Source organism: Lathamus discolor, chromosome 6 (genome assembly GCF_037157495.1).
Source record: "Lathamus discolor isolate bLatDis1 chromosome 6, bLatDis1.hap1, whole genome shotgun sequence".
NCBI lineage: Eukaryota > Metazoa > Chordata > Aves > Psittaciformes > Psittacidae > Lathamus > Lathamus discolor.
In genome coordinates this window covers 36,677,495-36,693,575 of record NC_088889.1, presented here as the reverse complement: position 1 = coordinate 36,693,575, position 16,081 = coordinate 36,677,495, and the positions used below count along the sequence as shown (strand labels likewise).

Below are 16,081 nucleotides of genomic sequence, written 5' to 3'. Positions count from 1 at the left end.
ATTAGCACAAATATTAGTCAAACTTAGCCACATCTGCACATTCATCCCTCCATATCTGACTCCAGTACACCATCGCCACCAAAGCATTGAATGCATCACGGTGCATTCACTCCTTTTACTTAGCTTGCTCTATATATACATAGGCCCCAGTGAGCGGGCATGTGTAATACATACTTGTGTATGCTTCTGCTAAGTGCTGTGGATGGGATTGCTGATCTGATTGTTTTGAAGTCACTGGGCTACATCTTCTGCAGTCAATATAAATTGGTGCAGCACGCTGATGTTGACAGTTCATGTTAGGTGAGGATCTGGCCTATAATATTAATCTAGAATAGAAACTTGTTTGTGTTCCTGAAAAGCGGAGGTATTTTGAGTGCAATCAAATTGGCATTCTTATCCAGGCTTCTACACGGTATAACTGTCATTTCAAGATTATAATTATTATTAAATAATCTAGCTGTGGAAGGCTGGGATAAGGTTGTGGTGTGATTTTTATCTCTTTCATGTGATGCTGTTGGACTGAAATCAGCGTGGTGATATGTCCCAGTGCACAAACTGGATATGTAGCAGAGATGAATGAACACAGGCACAGTTTCAGACCAACCCAGCCAAATCTGAACACATGTCCTCTTCTAAGAAAGGAGTTTGGGAAAAAATAATTTTCAGCTCCATAATCCACACACCCAGTCATTATCACAGACATTATGATGGTCTCTCCCTGCTTACATTTTAGAAGAGCTCGAAGGCTGAATGGCAATACAGTTGTTGCTAATTCAAAGTGGGCGACACTGCAGCTGGTGTCTGTTTGCCCATCTGATATATGAATAGCGATCGATTTAGATTTTTTTTTCTCTAAACATGGTGTGATATTGAGTATGAGACTATTGCCAAATCTCCATGAAGGATTATGCTTGGTTTCACTGAAAGACCAATGCAGCTTGATCACCCTATTAATGGGTGAAGCATACGGTCCCCTCTAGCCTGGGCAGGTGTTTCACCTATTCCTCTGTATTTAGCCTCAGAAACTATAACAACTTGTAGCAAATAAAGAAAATAGGTGCTTCAGTTCTGATTCCTGTACTAAATGAATTTCCAATAAAGGTATGCTAATACTTGTCCTAGGTTTATTTTATGACCTTCTTTTTTGTTCTTTTCTATCTAGATTTACCCTCCTATAACACATTATCTCCTCTTCAGAGAGTCTGCCAAGATTTGGAGATGATTGTCTTTTTATTCTGCTATCATATGGTTATTATGTATAATGTATGGTTAGTTAATATTATTCATTGCTATCACAAACATCTTGTAACATGGGTACACCAACTGAACTTTACAGCTATTTCAAGCTTGTTTAATTTTAACTTATTAATCAGCTCCTTTAGTCCCACCATCATTGATTGCTCTTTTCTGAAGTCTGTTTTAAGATGTTAATCTTATTCTGGGACTGAGGTGTGGGGAGAAGACCTTTCACAATCAAGCTGACAGCAAGTCTGCTGCCTTGAGATCTAGGAGACAAAGCACCACGTAAGTGCTAAATACTGTTGGGAACATCAGAGAAACAACTCTGTGAAACAGCACTGTGGTTTGTGTTTATTCTCCCTTGGTGATACTGCATTAAGGCACTTTGTTTACAAGTGATGACAAAGTTGTTCTCTGCTGTAAGCTGAGCCTGAAGGCAGGAGGCCAGTGTGTGATGGAAAAGGCGGAGTTTCTCAGAGTGATACATTGCCTTTGCTTTCTCCCAGAACACAGTTTTGAGAAGGAAATACTTTGCCTTGATGTTTCAGTACTGGAGACAGAGCCAGTGATGCTGGGAAGAATTCAGGGGTGGGTAGGAGGTAAATGAGCTTGGATGAATCAATAACAAACTTGAATCTTTGACCAAAACATGAAGTGACATGCCTGCCTCCTTCCCCTCCCTGCTGCTGTCTGCACCAGGCTTGGATGAAGCTTGGGGAAGTTGGGGAGTTAACAAATCTTTTTTAGCAAGTGCCTTTGCATCTCTATATTATTTCCACATACGGGATTATATTGTGCCAGTCCCTAGGAGAATGTGACGTGACAAGTGAAGAGACAAAAGACTTCTCAACCTCGTGCAAGAAACAATGTGCAATCTCTGTCTTTCTTTTCCAGCATGTGTGGAGTGAGCTGTACCGCAGACAGGCTTTCCAGCAGGGGAATGGTACAGCTCCTGTTTGGCTGGGTCCTGTTTTCTCCTGTGCTGGCTGCAGATAGGGTTATAAAAAAGCTGGGCTGCTGAGACCTGAGTTTTGGTGCTTTCCTTCAGCCCACTGCTGTTGTTTCAATATTGTGTCTTCCCACTGTGCATGGTTAGAGGCCAACGCGGCTTCCCTGCCCTCTGCCAAGCCTGACACTCCACGGCAGGACTTCTGATGCTGCCTTTTCCAGGTAGAGCTGGAGATACCAGCAATGTGTTGGCTTTTTCCCATCAAGCCCCTGCCAGGGAGACAAAGGCAGCACTTAGAGCAAATGCTGGCTTCTGGAACACATGAAGCTCTGAAAAGCTGGGATGGTTGGGATGCTACTCCTGAGAAAAGCAGTAATGTATATATCAGAAGCAAAAAAAGCTGTCACCTCAGGCCCTTGTCTGGGTGTCGGCTTGCTGGCATGAGGTTGCTGTTAAATTTTGAAGACATAGTTTTACACACAGATTTGAGAGCTGCTATAATGCTCTAGCCTCAGAGTTTTCAGATCATGCTACTAACACCATGATTTTGCATCATCAGGCAGAAATTCATTTGTGATGTTGCAATGGAATTAAAAACAGAGAAGGTATTGGGTACCACCTAGCCCAGTGTACCTGACTTTTGAAAGCAGGCTTCAATTCCTGCAATGCCCTGCTTCGAGTGGAAGCTCCTCTGGGCTAAACCTATCTTTGAGGCAGTCTGGAAAATATTCCACCGAGGCACTGAAAATAGCAGCAGTTCGTACAGAGCTTGGGAAGGGATTTCCAGCTGTGGAAATGCGGTAAAAAAATCTGATGGCTCTAAGTGCCAACAAAACCAGGCCAAGTCTGGATCCTCAAATCCAACACTATGCTCTGAAGAAGTTTGAATTAAGCCTTACGCTGGCCTCAGGAGACCTGATCTGCAGGATGCCCTTGAGCCCATACTGTGGCCCAAATCACTCCTTGTTGCAGGAGTACACTGCGTGAGGAAACCATTTGCACAGCCCGGCTTGTACCTTGATGGCCTGTTCTGCCACCATCATTGCTTCTGTATGGACATCACTGGTGTGAGCCTATAGAGACCTTTGTTGATCAATTGGAGGTGAGAAAATATACTCCATCCCTGTCTCTGTTAGTGCATGACAGCACCCAGCTGTCACCAGGTGTTCAGACAATAAATCACCTGCATTTACTCCCTGGATGAGTCTGTAAAGCTGGAAGTGCAACAGCAGGCTCTGTCAGTGATTGAGAGTCACCCACATATATGGATGCAATCGCAACACCACGTCAAAGCTCTTCCTTTCATATATATTAATTTGGGCAGTAAAATCAGCAATTATGAGCCTTTTCTGTTTGTTAGAACTTTCAGGTATCTCTAACTGATGAGCATTGTTTTTCCTGTTTACCTGGTAAGGAAACTGAGGCACACAGTGGCAGGATGAGGCCCCCCAATTACCCACTGGGTCACTGGCACTGCCCTGATCAGCACTGTGGATTCTTCACCTTCTAAGTCATCAGGAAACTACTCTTTATTTTATACCCCAGGCCAGTTTTGTGTTTGTTAGTGACATTCAGCTGTTCAGCTATCAAAGATCTGACCAGGAATTTAGCAGAATACTGAAAGGTGTTAGTTTCCTATCTGAATAATGGAAATATTTGCAGTCACAGTATATTAAAAATATACATTGGTTAGCATGTTTGATGTTAAGAATTTCCTGACAGACTACTTAGAATCATAGGATAGTTAGGGTTGGAAAGGACCTCAAGATCACCTAGTTCCAACCCCCCTGCCATGGGCAGGGACACCTCACACTAAACCATCCCACTCAAGGCTTCAGTTATTCTTTACTTGGTGATTGAAGTTTCCTCTGAAGCATTTGTACCTACAAACATGGCAGGTAGGAATAAGATGAACCAACTGACCCATTGGATATGATGATTGCTGTGTTTTCTTCAGTGTAGAGGTGCTGCCTATGAAATGGACTGCTCCAACATGTAATATATCGTCATGACTTTTGTTTCTGTGTGCTACAGTCTTTGAAGCTTACAGTCTTGTGTTAAAAGTAAGAATGCTGTTTTCTCGCCTTTATACCATTCTGTGCTGTCCTGAGCTAGGGTTGCAGCCTTGCAAGGGTGTAAGTATAGCCGGTCATGCCTTGGGGCAGGGGGATGGATTATGTAACCCTTGAAGTGTCCCTTCCAGACCTAATTTCTGTGACTGCAATGCACATGCGCCTTGGACGAATAACTAACTTGCAGCTCCACAGCACTCTCTCCACCAGCCCTTCCCTCAGTGCCCCCTTTCTAGACACAAAGCCCTTGTTAATTCTTTCCCCTGGTCTGCAGCTCTCTACATCTCCATAAGTGGCTGCAAAACCATTGCTGTAGGAATAACCACTGCCTGTTCCCATGGCAGCAGTGTAGCTGTGCCCCCTGCCCCATGGCATTGTCTTTGGATGCCGGAGAGGGACTCTTCATCAGGGACTGTAGCGATAGGACAAGGGGTAATGGGTTTACACTTTAACAGGGGAAGTTCAGGTCAGGTATAAGGAGGAAGTTCTTTACTGTGAGGATGGTGAGGCATTGGAACAGGTTGCCCAAAGAAGTGGTAAATGCTCAGTCCCTGGCAGTTCAAGGCCAGGTTGGACAGAGCCTTGAGTAACATGGTCTAATGTGAGGCATCCATGCCCCAAGGGGCACTGAAACTTAGATGATCTTAAGGTCCTTTTCAACCCAAACCATTCTGTGATTCTGTGTCGGGGCATCCAGCAGGCAGAATGAAGATGCTCCAGAAGCAGTGTCAGCTTTTTTCTGCTGCTGAGCTGTGCTCCAGCCTCCCTTCCCTGTTTGTTGCCAATGAGGTAGCAATTATGCTTCCATCGATCCCTTCTCTCCAGGAATCACCCCGCACGCACCAGCACACTGTCACAATCAATAGCCCAGCCCTCTCGCAGAGACGATGAGGAGGCCAAAGAGGCAATTTGCTCACTGAACAGGTTACGATGAAATAATATTGTGTCAGGAGGTGAAGCAGCTGGCACTAAAGATTTCCCTCCGTGGCCATAGGGAAAGCTAGGCTTGGGTGAGATTTAAAGCCAGGCTCAATAGCTGCTGCTTAGATCCTGCTGGAGATAAAGTGTAACTGAAAGAATGTGAAGAAACGATGGTTTAGGAACAGAAGTGATGTGTGCCTTTAAACCCATTACTTCAAAACCATTCTCACTGGGAAGGAGGACATAAAATACCTTTCATTTTTGACCTCTGACTGATAGGAATTAAATACTTAGAGAGCTCCTTGTGCGCACAACTCAGGCCTTCCAACAGCCGAGCTCAATCAATTAGCAAAATATAAATTTTACCAATGCATTCACGAAAAGGATGCACTCGCCTTGACAGTCACTGCTGTCATCGTGTGCTAGAGGCGTATCACAAGTTAGGCAATCAAAGTTACCGCTTAGGTTTTCTGCCAGTTTTTGACAGACAGTGCAAGGGGAATTCCAAGACTTCTTTGACATGTTTTTATCTTGTTTTGAGTAGCCCCTTGACGTTGCATCTCAAATGAAATGAGTAAATAGCTTTATGCCTGTTACTCTCTGATGCAAAGCTTATGTTTGATACATGATAGTCATCTCTCCCATATAAAGTATATTAAAGTCTTCAGCTTTGCTGAGTGTAAGCAGAGGGCATTGTGAGTGCTACTTAGCTCAAGGGCCTTGGTACGCATACTGCCCATTTGCACCCACTACCCTCTTCCCCACATATATCAAATACTCAGTAGTGCGTACAACTACTTGGAAACATAATACTGATCTGTATCATGGAATCTGTTAATATATTTATGTAGAATTAAAGCAGAGGTTAGTGTAAGTGTGGGAACCACTGATAACAAGGTCTTCAGTCAAAGCTGGATTCACAGGAAAAGCAGGCTTATTGGTTAGACCTGGAAAACCGCCTGGAAACTGCTGCTGCTCCCAGCTACATTTCACACACACTTTGCCACCTCAGGCACATAAATTAGGCCAGATTTTTCTAAAGTGCCCAGTTATTTAAAGTGCCTCATTAGTGATAACCCAAGTGTGGAGCACCTGCAGATGCCCCTCCATCAGCAGGACCTAGCAAGGCTCTGCACATCTGCTCATCAAGTCAGCTTGCAGTTAGGCATCTCGCAGTTATAATGGAGGCTTTCTGCTTTCTGTGCCTCTCAGTTTCCAACTCTGTGAAATGGAGGCAGCACTGCAAGAAATGAACAGCTTAGTGGGAGGCCTCCAGAATAGCCTGTTCACACCACATGGCAGCAGGGAAACCTTGGGTGACTTGGTACGCCTAAGGAAAAACCTGGGTCTTAGGTGCCGTCACAGACTGCTTATTCCAGCTGTGTGGCTAAACCTTTGAAGTTTCCTGCAGCCTCCAGCCCTCCATGGTTTCTCTAGGGCAAAGCCCAGCACAACACAGTCATGGATCCCTGTGCTGCTGTTAAGAAGGTCCCTGGATGCTGGAAAGCGGTCTGTGGCCAGTCCAAACGGAGGCTGCCCACAGGACCACTGGATGACTTCTGCTGGCTTTATGGCTTCCAGATCAATAACACTGCGGAGCCATCCTGTGCAAATGTAACCCATGGCTCCATGACTCTTTGCAAATAAATGGGGGCAGAGTGCTTGAGCTGGGCTGACTTCCCCCAGCTCTGCAGAGGGAGAGGGTGAAGCATGATCTGCCCTCTCCATGTTGTACAGCTCCCATCTCCACAAATCTAACGGTGCTTATTTGTCACCATGGAAAGGAAAACCCAGCATTGTGCAAGCACATGTACTCAGTGGGCTGCCTCTGCTTGACACTTGCCAGCATGCAGCGTGATACTGTTTGCTGGTCCCCATGCCACTTGCCTTGGGTGCTTTGAAGCAGCCCTGGCCACTGTACAATAAAGGTCAGGGATGTGTGTGCTGCCTGCCAGCAGGCTTGAACAGTTGCATCTGAGCCTAAAGCAAAGCCTCCTGAGTGGCTGTGTAGGGATGTGAGTAGGGATTGGCAAGCAGAGTCCGGGTCTCCTCCCTGTCCCTATGAGTTAGGAGTTGGGTAGAGTGGGCTAATAGCTGATGGGTATTTTGCTGCATTTCCAAGAGCATGCTACAAGAATTTGGATGATACCTCTCTCTTTCTCTGAGGTAGCTCCACCTGGAAATGCAGTTTGAAGACTTATTAATTACTGTCCTTCTTTGAAGTGCAAATGGATCTGACTCAAACGCACAGATGCCAACACTTTCTCAGCACTGACTTTGCTCCAGGTGTGACGCTAATGTCTTCCCCTCTCCAAAATACTGTGGTTACATTAAGACATAGCGTAGCCCTGCCTGGGGGCAAGGGACAAAAGGAATGGGTTCCAGTGCAAGGTAGGAAAGCTGTATCCCATCCATGGGGCAGCATTAGCCCCTGAGGTGCAGGGCATCAGCTGGGAGCAGGTCTTCCTTGACTGAACTGAAGATCCCATGCCTCTTATCTGTATTTGTGTAGTAATGAGGGCTTTCCACTAGAGAGAGACATGAGTACACACAGAAAACCTGTTCGCTATTTGTATCACACAGTCTATTTGGCCAACATGGTGCAAAAGGGAATGACAGGAGCTGATCATGAAATGAGCTTTTTCCCCCACTAAAATTTTTACTTATCTTTTCTGACTGACGCTTGTCTTCAAGACTATTGGGTTTTGATAAAGAATTTTTTTTTCATTCTTCCTCTAAAAAAAAGTTATTGTTTTTCAGTAGAGGCCATAGTGTAGTCAAATATTGGACAGTCTCACACAAAAAAAATTGAGAAATATGCCAAAAATATATCTATTAAGAATACATTTCTAGAGAAAATTCTCATCTGGATGTTTTTTATCTCACAGGGAAGTGGAGATTACCCAGGCAAAAATTTGTAATTCTCTTGTACCTTTTTGTTTCTATAGACAAAAACCTGATTGAGTGACCTCTGAGCATATGAGCATCTGTTGGGAGGACCATGGCAGCTATTGAGCACAACACGTTTTAAGAGCAGACGTAAAGAATAACATTCTTAGTTGAAAATCCCAGGGGTATAGAAATCTGGCCAAGGACAGTGGTGTTAATATTTCTATATTTATGTGTCATGGCTGAATTGCTGCAGGCAGCCAGGCCTGCGCTTTGCACACCAGGGGGAGCTGGTCCTCTCAGCGCGCTCTTAGCAGAATACCAGTGCGGGCAGCAGAACCAAACCTTCTTCCTGAGGTGTTGGAGCAGGGCCCATTTGGAGGTAAAAGCACTGTTGAGTGAGATACCTTTAGTACATGATGTATTGTTACATGTATGTAGTGTAGGTTTTCTTTAGGGGTCACCCGCAGCTATGTGTGTAGAGAGTAACACCTAACACTGCTTTGCCTGGGGTTTCTGTTGAGCATACAACTCAGGGTGGCAGAGCTGTGAGTCATACAATTTCTTCTATTTTTGGGTCCTGTTTTTGAATGCTTTCCCCTGTGGTGTATGGGTGTTTGAAGGAAACACACACACACACATGCTTCACGTACAGCAAATAGTCTGCATTTAAAGGCCACCTATTGCTTTCTTGCAGATCCTGCCAAGCTTTCAATCTGCTAGTCTGAATAAACACCCTTTCCTGGGGTGTTGCTCACTGGGAACAGATGGTCCCTTGGGGGACAGATGGCCCCAGAGCTGGGAACTTCCAGTGGCTTTTGGTGGGAGATGGGATCCCATCCTTTACCTCAAAAGCCCATTCTCCTCTGGTACATTTCAAATCCCATGAAAAATTCCTCTTCATTGCCATCAGGTGTGAGTGGATGGGCCACCATCATAGCCTACGTTGGGGCAGGGGGTTCCAACATACAGGCAGTGTCCTCCTTTCAGCTGGACATAAAAGAAATCTGAGGAGTGAAGAGGGGAATAAGAAAACACATAGTCTCAAAGACTATGAAATAAAGGCCTTTTTCTTTGGTACCTCCCAAACGTCTTCTTGCCCCAAAATTTGTCTCCTGCACTACCAGGATAAGACCGTCACAGATCTTCATTATGAGTGGAGACTGGGGTGTAAATCCATGGCTTTAAGAGTCTCTTGTGAATCAGCATGGATCTGAACAAGTGTCTTCAATATTCACTCTTAAGTTACAGTCCCAGCTTTGCATCTTGGGGAGCAGAGGTGCAGGATTTAACTGGTCCCTTCACCATCAGCAGCCATTCCTGAAATAGAATCACTGCCTCTGAGATTGTTTCCCAGATGCTTTCTATAAAACATCTTAAAAAATATCTTAAAAAGATGTCTTTTCCTTTTCTGTTTATCTGCCCTGGAGCTATTATGATCATAGTAGCTGTTGGATTCATAACACTAGGGGCGAAAGCCTGGCTACATTCTGCCCAAGGCACCCCCTCTTCTCCCCTGTGCTAGTTTCCTGTAGCCTTTTCTCAAGGCATATGGCCTAGACCCAACAAGGTTGTTAAAATCCCTGCTCCTATTTGTTCTTAATTTTCCCTTTGAAAGCCAGCCCTCAGCTAGTACAGTTTTCTCAAAACCCACAATCTTTTGTTACACCAAGGTTTTGTTTGCTTCAGCTTGAAGCCCAGCCTTCCTGTGGGGAGATAATACCACACATAGGGGACTAACTGTTGGGAGATAATATAGTTGGGGATTTTTACCTGAGTTGTGTTTTATTATAGATCACTTTCTCCCTTTGTAATACCCCTCTGGGCCTCCTAATAAACCCCTCTCTCCGCTTGTTTACGGCCTCTCTTCTGTTTCAGAAATCTGCTAAATGCAGAAGCCTTTAGTCAGAAAACGTAGACTAAAAGCTGCTCTAACCCAGTATTTCTTCCCTCTTCTTTGTGAGCCCAGTGCGCTTTAACTGAAACTTATATGCTTCTTGAAGCTGCCTGTGTTATTATTGGAACTGATGCACATTCACTCCAACCAATCTATTTTTATTTGAACCACTTACGCTGTATGAAACCAAGCATAATAACTACAGTCAATATAGATATATTTGTTTTTATTTAAACTCCTAAGTGTGCTAAAAGCAATAAATGCTTTTCCCCCTGAAAACCAATATATACGTATAACAGGCAGAAAATGTATATATCAGTCAAAGAGGGAGTGACCGGTGGCCCAGGGGGCCACTCCTGAAATCTACTGCTGTAGCAGCTGGGGAGAAGAGAGCAGCAGCGGAGGAGGTGGACTGAGATGGGCAGTATGGCACTGAAGAGGACGCTGCTACTGGAGGCACAAAGCACTGACCCCATTTTCCTGCATTGCCCCTGGGCTCAGGGGCAGTCTCTGTCAGGGGGACAGAGTATAATGTGTGGGGAGCGGATTGGGGAGCAAAAAGCAAGGAAGAGACATTTGGCACAGGCAAAGAGTGTTTTCTCTGTGTGCCTGTTTGTTGCTCTCAGTACCAGAATCAATAATTAGAACTTTGTTCATTGACAGTAAATTAAATTGGTGGGATACCCCCACAAATGAGTAAATTGTTTTGACCCATGACATCGAATGCCTCTGTCGGGAGATAGACATTAATCATTTTGGGGATGTGTTTTTACCCTCAGTCATGGGAAATGGGCAGTTAACAGGCTTCCTAAAACTCTGATGGGCTCTGCTCTTTTGCTTTTGTTTGGCAGGCAGCTTGTCACTTTTCATCATCAAGATGTCAATATGTAGGAGAAAGAGAACTTCAAGAATGATCAAAATAGCTGATCAAGGTTGAAGGGACTATTCAAGGTAAGATCCAAGGTGGTCTGTGTCTGTCCTCATTGCTTTTGTAATGCAAAGTCAAGCCTGACCACACACTTCATGAATTACTACTTGAGCAAAGTACAAACAACTGCTTTTTGTATCCTTCCTCCCCAACTGCATAATATGTCTAAGCTAGGAAATGCTGTGATCTGATGGGTAACCATGATCTGTGTTCTGCAGGTCCTTCTAGAGCTCGCAGACCATCATCTATGTTTTCCTGCACTCACATGTGGCTTTTCTATTAGAATAGTCCCCTCTTCTTGTTAACAGCTTTGTTATACCTACTCTTGTATAATGAAGATTCCAAATCTTCGGTTTAGTTATTCTGTTTCCACGCCTCTAGGCAGCATCAGTGCTCATTTCCAGGCCCTCATTAAAACACACTGAATTGTGAATGGCATGTTTCCAACCGTGTAGCCTTTGTTGGGCTTTTAGATAGTTGTTACAGCAAGAAAGCTCTTGGGGCATTTCAGTTGGCCAACAGCTGTGGTGTGTCTATATCCCAAATACCATATGGTTTTGGTTTATTTTGTGACTCCTGTATTACCTGGAATTGTTTGCCTTTTGTCCAGTGGCCAGGTCCAGGCAGGTGTGTACAGATGATTCATGCTAGCTGGTCTGTGGCATCAAGTGATGCACCCACAGTTTTCATTCAATGCGGTTTCTAGCTTTTTAGCATGTACCAATCTTTCAGTGACGGATGTGCATATTCAGCTGCTGGAAGAAAGAAAGGAAATTCAGCGTTGCTGGGCGAGCCTGCAGATAGCATTCATGAGTTATATTACTGCAAGGACTAAATTTACACTTTGCCTGCTTTACCCATGCTTTAGAAAACAATATGCAGTGGACTCACTCACAGAGGTTTGGGTTCCTGGAGTGGGTGGCCGGTGCCACATTCTTGCTTACAGAAAATTGTTAGCTTTAAAAAGTAAAAGAGACTCACGTGCATGCTAGACAGGTTGGTGTACAATTTGTGTTCAGCAGTAATCGAAGACCTAGAGAGCATTAACATAAATGTGGCTTTGGTTTGGAGGAAGGCTTTTAAAGAGAAGGTTTGTTTAAATAAAAGTATCTATGCTGGCCTTGTGCTTAAACTTTGACCCTTTGTATAGCTGTTAAGCAGCAGAGGTGCAAGTATACTTCCTTGTAATGGGCTGTTTTATTCTCTGCCACTAACCACCTCCTTTCGTACTTCGAGACAGAATTGTTTTCTGCTAGGGCTGGTAGCATCGTGTGTGGGTGCTTGGGTTGTAGTATATGCCAGCAGCCATAGTTGGCATCTGCGTATCTGACTTAACATCGCCATGCCGAGCAAACCAGTGACACTGATCTCTTCCCTTCCACCAAAAAGACAATTTCTGGTCTGACACACACCTTAGCAGAGTGAGATTGTATGTTTAACCTAGTGGCCCTTGTGAGGGTTTCCATCCTTACTACGTGCCCAACAAGAAATATGGGCAGCATGTGCTAAGGCAAGCCTTTGCCCAAATGTTATTGTAGACTCCATCAGAACGAATGACAGGTTCATGAGTCAGCTGATAGAGTGGTGTTTCATCCCATTTCCAGTGTGTCAAAGTTCCCCCAAACTGTAGGACACTGGTGTGACTTGCTTGTCCATGTTAACCAAGATCAAGGGCTGAACAGACCTTGCTGCTCATTCTGGAGGGTTTTCATTGCTATGAAGAAAATTTAGATTGTCTCTGCCATGTTGCTTTTTGTACAGGGAGAATGTTTCAAGCAGCAGAGGTCATCCACACTGCCCATCTTTGGGCTGGAATCAAAATGCATCCCCTGCCTCTGCTGTTTGCTGCCAGTCTGCGTAGGAGTCTTCGGGGCCAGCTCTTTGCTGGGGTGTAGGCACAGAGCCAAGCACTGCCAGCCTGTGCTGCTGGGTCTGGTGCAGACTCAGAGTTTTCCAGCTGTGCAAGGTGCTTGTGGTATAGGGGTGCCTTAGCCTCCCCCTGCCTCAGGTGCCTCAGCTTTACAATGAACTAGATACTACAGTAAATGGTATAGCGCTGATGATAATACAACAATAACAACAACTGACAGGGGATGTTTGGAGGCTAAATTCATGTCTGGAAAACGTGCTCTAAGGACCTGAAGATGGAAGAGCATTATTGCTATTGTTGATATTGCAGTAACATCTCAGAGGTCTCATTCTGGGACCTGAATGCCACTCTGCCTAAGCTCTCTGTATGCACATAAGAGAGAGGTAACCCCTGCCCCAAACATCTTTTGAAATGAAATATGCCATTTCCCAGCATGTGGCTATTAACCAGAAAATGGGGGAGAGGACAAGGTGGAAGTGAGATGACAAAATCTGGCGTAATAATCTGCAGTTGTGACACACTCACTCCCTTGCCATTGCCGTGTGTTAAAATCCTGCAGTGGTTCATAGTATTACTGAACAACTAGCTCCCTCTCACAAACCAGATGCTCTTTTCCCCTTCTGCACTTCCTGAATGAGTTATACCCAGCATGCCAGTGGACTTGTGCCGAAACCCCAGAAAGATCAGGAGGAACTCAGGCCATGAGAGTTGGAATGCAGAGCTGATTGATCTGGGAGCATCTATTCAGGCAGGCTTCAGACCCCAGTACCTCCCAGTTAATCCATTTAGCATTGTGTTTGCATGTTTGCTGAGGTATTCAAAGGGGCTTTATGAAAAGGAGGATTTCTCCAAACAAGATAAAAAGGCAGAGATAAGCAAACAGACAGGATTTCAATCCTAACCTGCATTTAAACTGAGTGGTTGTCAATACTAATAACATAAAAGCAGCAGTGAAGTGTGGCTGACACACGCCAGGTAGAGAATGCTAAGAGACATCTGAAAATCCCATCAGAAATTGCAGCGGCAAATGTAATCAGCATGTCTGGAATTGTCTTAATTCATTGCCTTTATATTGTCTTGAGAAGCTGGCAGGGATCCTCTGCACTTACTTAGCTTTTGCAGGCACAACTTTATCCTTTTCCTGTGCTCTTACTCCCTTTTGGTACTCTATAAACAGAGGCAGGGGGTGATGCTAATCAAGGTGTTCCTGCCCATGGCTGTAAGTGTGAGGCACTCTCTCACTGTATACAGGATTCAGGACTTCTTGAAATTGTAGGCCCTAAGTGTCAGTTCTGTGTGCTAGAGGAATTCAGTCTTGATCTGACTAAACATGATGTGGCACAGGTTGGGGGACAGAGGCGTTATCAGTGTGGTGTGGAGGCCTGTGCCTGGCCTGGCTGGTGATGATGTAGGCTGGAAAAGCAGAGATATATGGGGAGACACAGCAGAGGCAAGTGATGTTTGTTAGTCAAAACCGACTGTGGCTTAGCAGTGCCTTTGTAGGACCATGCCCGAATGTAGGTACAGCACAGTAAGGAGTGGGAAACCACTAGGCAGGGTAGGGGGCAGATCTGAGAAATCAGTTACAAAGGAAATGCAGGAGTTGGAACTGAGGTTAGGGTATCCACAAATACATATTTAGCAGGCAGTGGTTGACAACAACATAGGGATTTGGGGGCTCCATTGAAAATTTCCAAAGCCATTTGCACAGTAGATTAACGTGTGACCCAGGAAATCTGTAACCAAAAATTGTGGTTTATGCTGAAGCTGGAAAACAGGTACCAAATCACAGTAAATGGATGCAGAATTACTACACTCTCATGTAAATACAACTGGTGGAATTGTGGGAGTGCTACAGTGCACCCAGCTGCAGTTTTCTGATGGGACTTTGGCAATGGAGGGGGAGCCTCTGCTGGAATATTTGGCAGGGTTTGAAGCAGTGGTGGTGGGAATACCTTGTGAGCTCAGAGTGCAAAGCAGGCTGCTTCCAGTGGCAATGAGGATGCTGGCCCTATGCAGTGAGGGTCAGCACCACAAAATATCAGCTGTAAGGAGACATAATTTAATTCAATGAACTCATCCATGGAACTACAGGGCCAGTATGATTCCTAAAATACAAACACTACAGGGAAATCTACTAACAGTGGCTGAAACAAAGCTGAGCTGGGTCTGAATTACAAACCCAACTGTCAGAGACCAATGGTTCCTGGCTGCTAAGCCATGAGCACAGTACTCAGCACTCAAGTGGATGGGCACTGCTAATTGAGAGATTCCTGACTAGTTCTACAGAACAGCTGCTATTCCCAGTCAGGTTCAGTAGCTCAGTGCCATTGCTGGAACTGCTGTCACCACCTCCTGAGCTGGTAAAGAAAGAGGAGACAGCACTGCAACATCAAGCCAGGTAGAGAGGCAAGGTGAGTGAATAGCACATGTTGGAGGGGAAGGAAGAAAACACCTGTACCAGTAGTTGAAGTAGAATAAAGGACTGAGGAAGTCAACCAAATAAATGCAGAGCATTGATAGATTTCTAAATGAAGTTCAGCTGCAGAAATGCTGCTCTTGAGCAAACAGGGGCTGCTGCTGTAGCCTGCATTCACAGGCAAGGAGGACTGGTGAGAGTAGTGGGCAAAACCAGACTTGCTATGAAATACCTGGGTGGAGTGCAAGACAAGTTCTGGGTGAGCAAGGCCAGGTAGAAAGAGGCTGGAATAAGGAAAAGAAAATGGGATGCTGATAAGAGACTACACACCATCTTTCCAGGTAATTTCTAGACTTGTGTCATCTGTGACCACACTGGCGTTGCAGTACCAAGTGAACTGCTGACATTGCTTCCCTGGGGAATGGCCAGAGCTGGAATAACTCTGCAGTCCTGTGCTGGTGGGTTTGCTTTCATTTCAAACAATAATGACAATATTTCCCTCCCCCTGCTGCCCTTTCTTATTTTCTCAAGTGTTTAGAGTCGGTGTTTCTACTATAACTAGGTCAGGGAACCTAAGTAGGTCATGGTGACTCTCTGAATGTGGCAGAGCTAGAAGCAAAGCTGAGGAGGGGAGACCTGACTGTGTGTAAAGAAAAGGTGGCAGACTGGGCCTAGTGGGAGGGACAATCTCAGAATGCAGTGGGGAGAGCCTGAGAAACACCCTCATGGGAGCAGAGCAGGGAAAGTGAAGTGTGGGGCTGAGGGAGCATGAGGGTTGTGGGATGGAGTACAGCTGAGGAGAGAAGGAGGGCAGAGGATGGGATTACAGCTGTAGCTGTGAGGAAAGCAGAGCAAGGTATTATCCTTGAGGGTTACAAAGAGAGGGGTTAGGGCTGG

The 16,081-nt window shown here is 45.0% G+C and overlaps 1 protein-coding gene across 1 annotated transcript in view; it reads left to right on the top strand.

Moving 5' to 3' along the window:
- Positions 1–15,447: 15,447 nt before the first annotated feature.
- LOC136017577 (neurexin-3-like) overlaps positions 15,448–16,081 on the top strand; it is a 76,330-nt gene continuing 75,696 nt past the window's right edge. The window contains exon 1 of the mRNA XM_065685955.1: positions 15,448–15,525. The gene's annotated coding sequence lies outside the window, so the exon portion shown is untranslated. The remainder of the gene's footprint in view (positions 15,526–16,081) is intronic.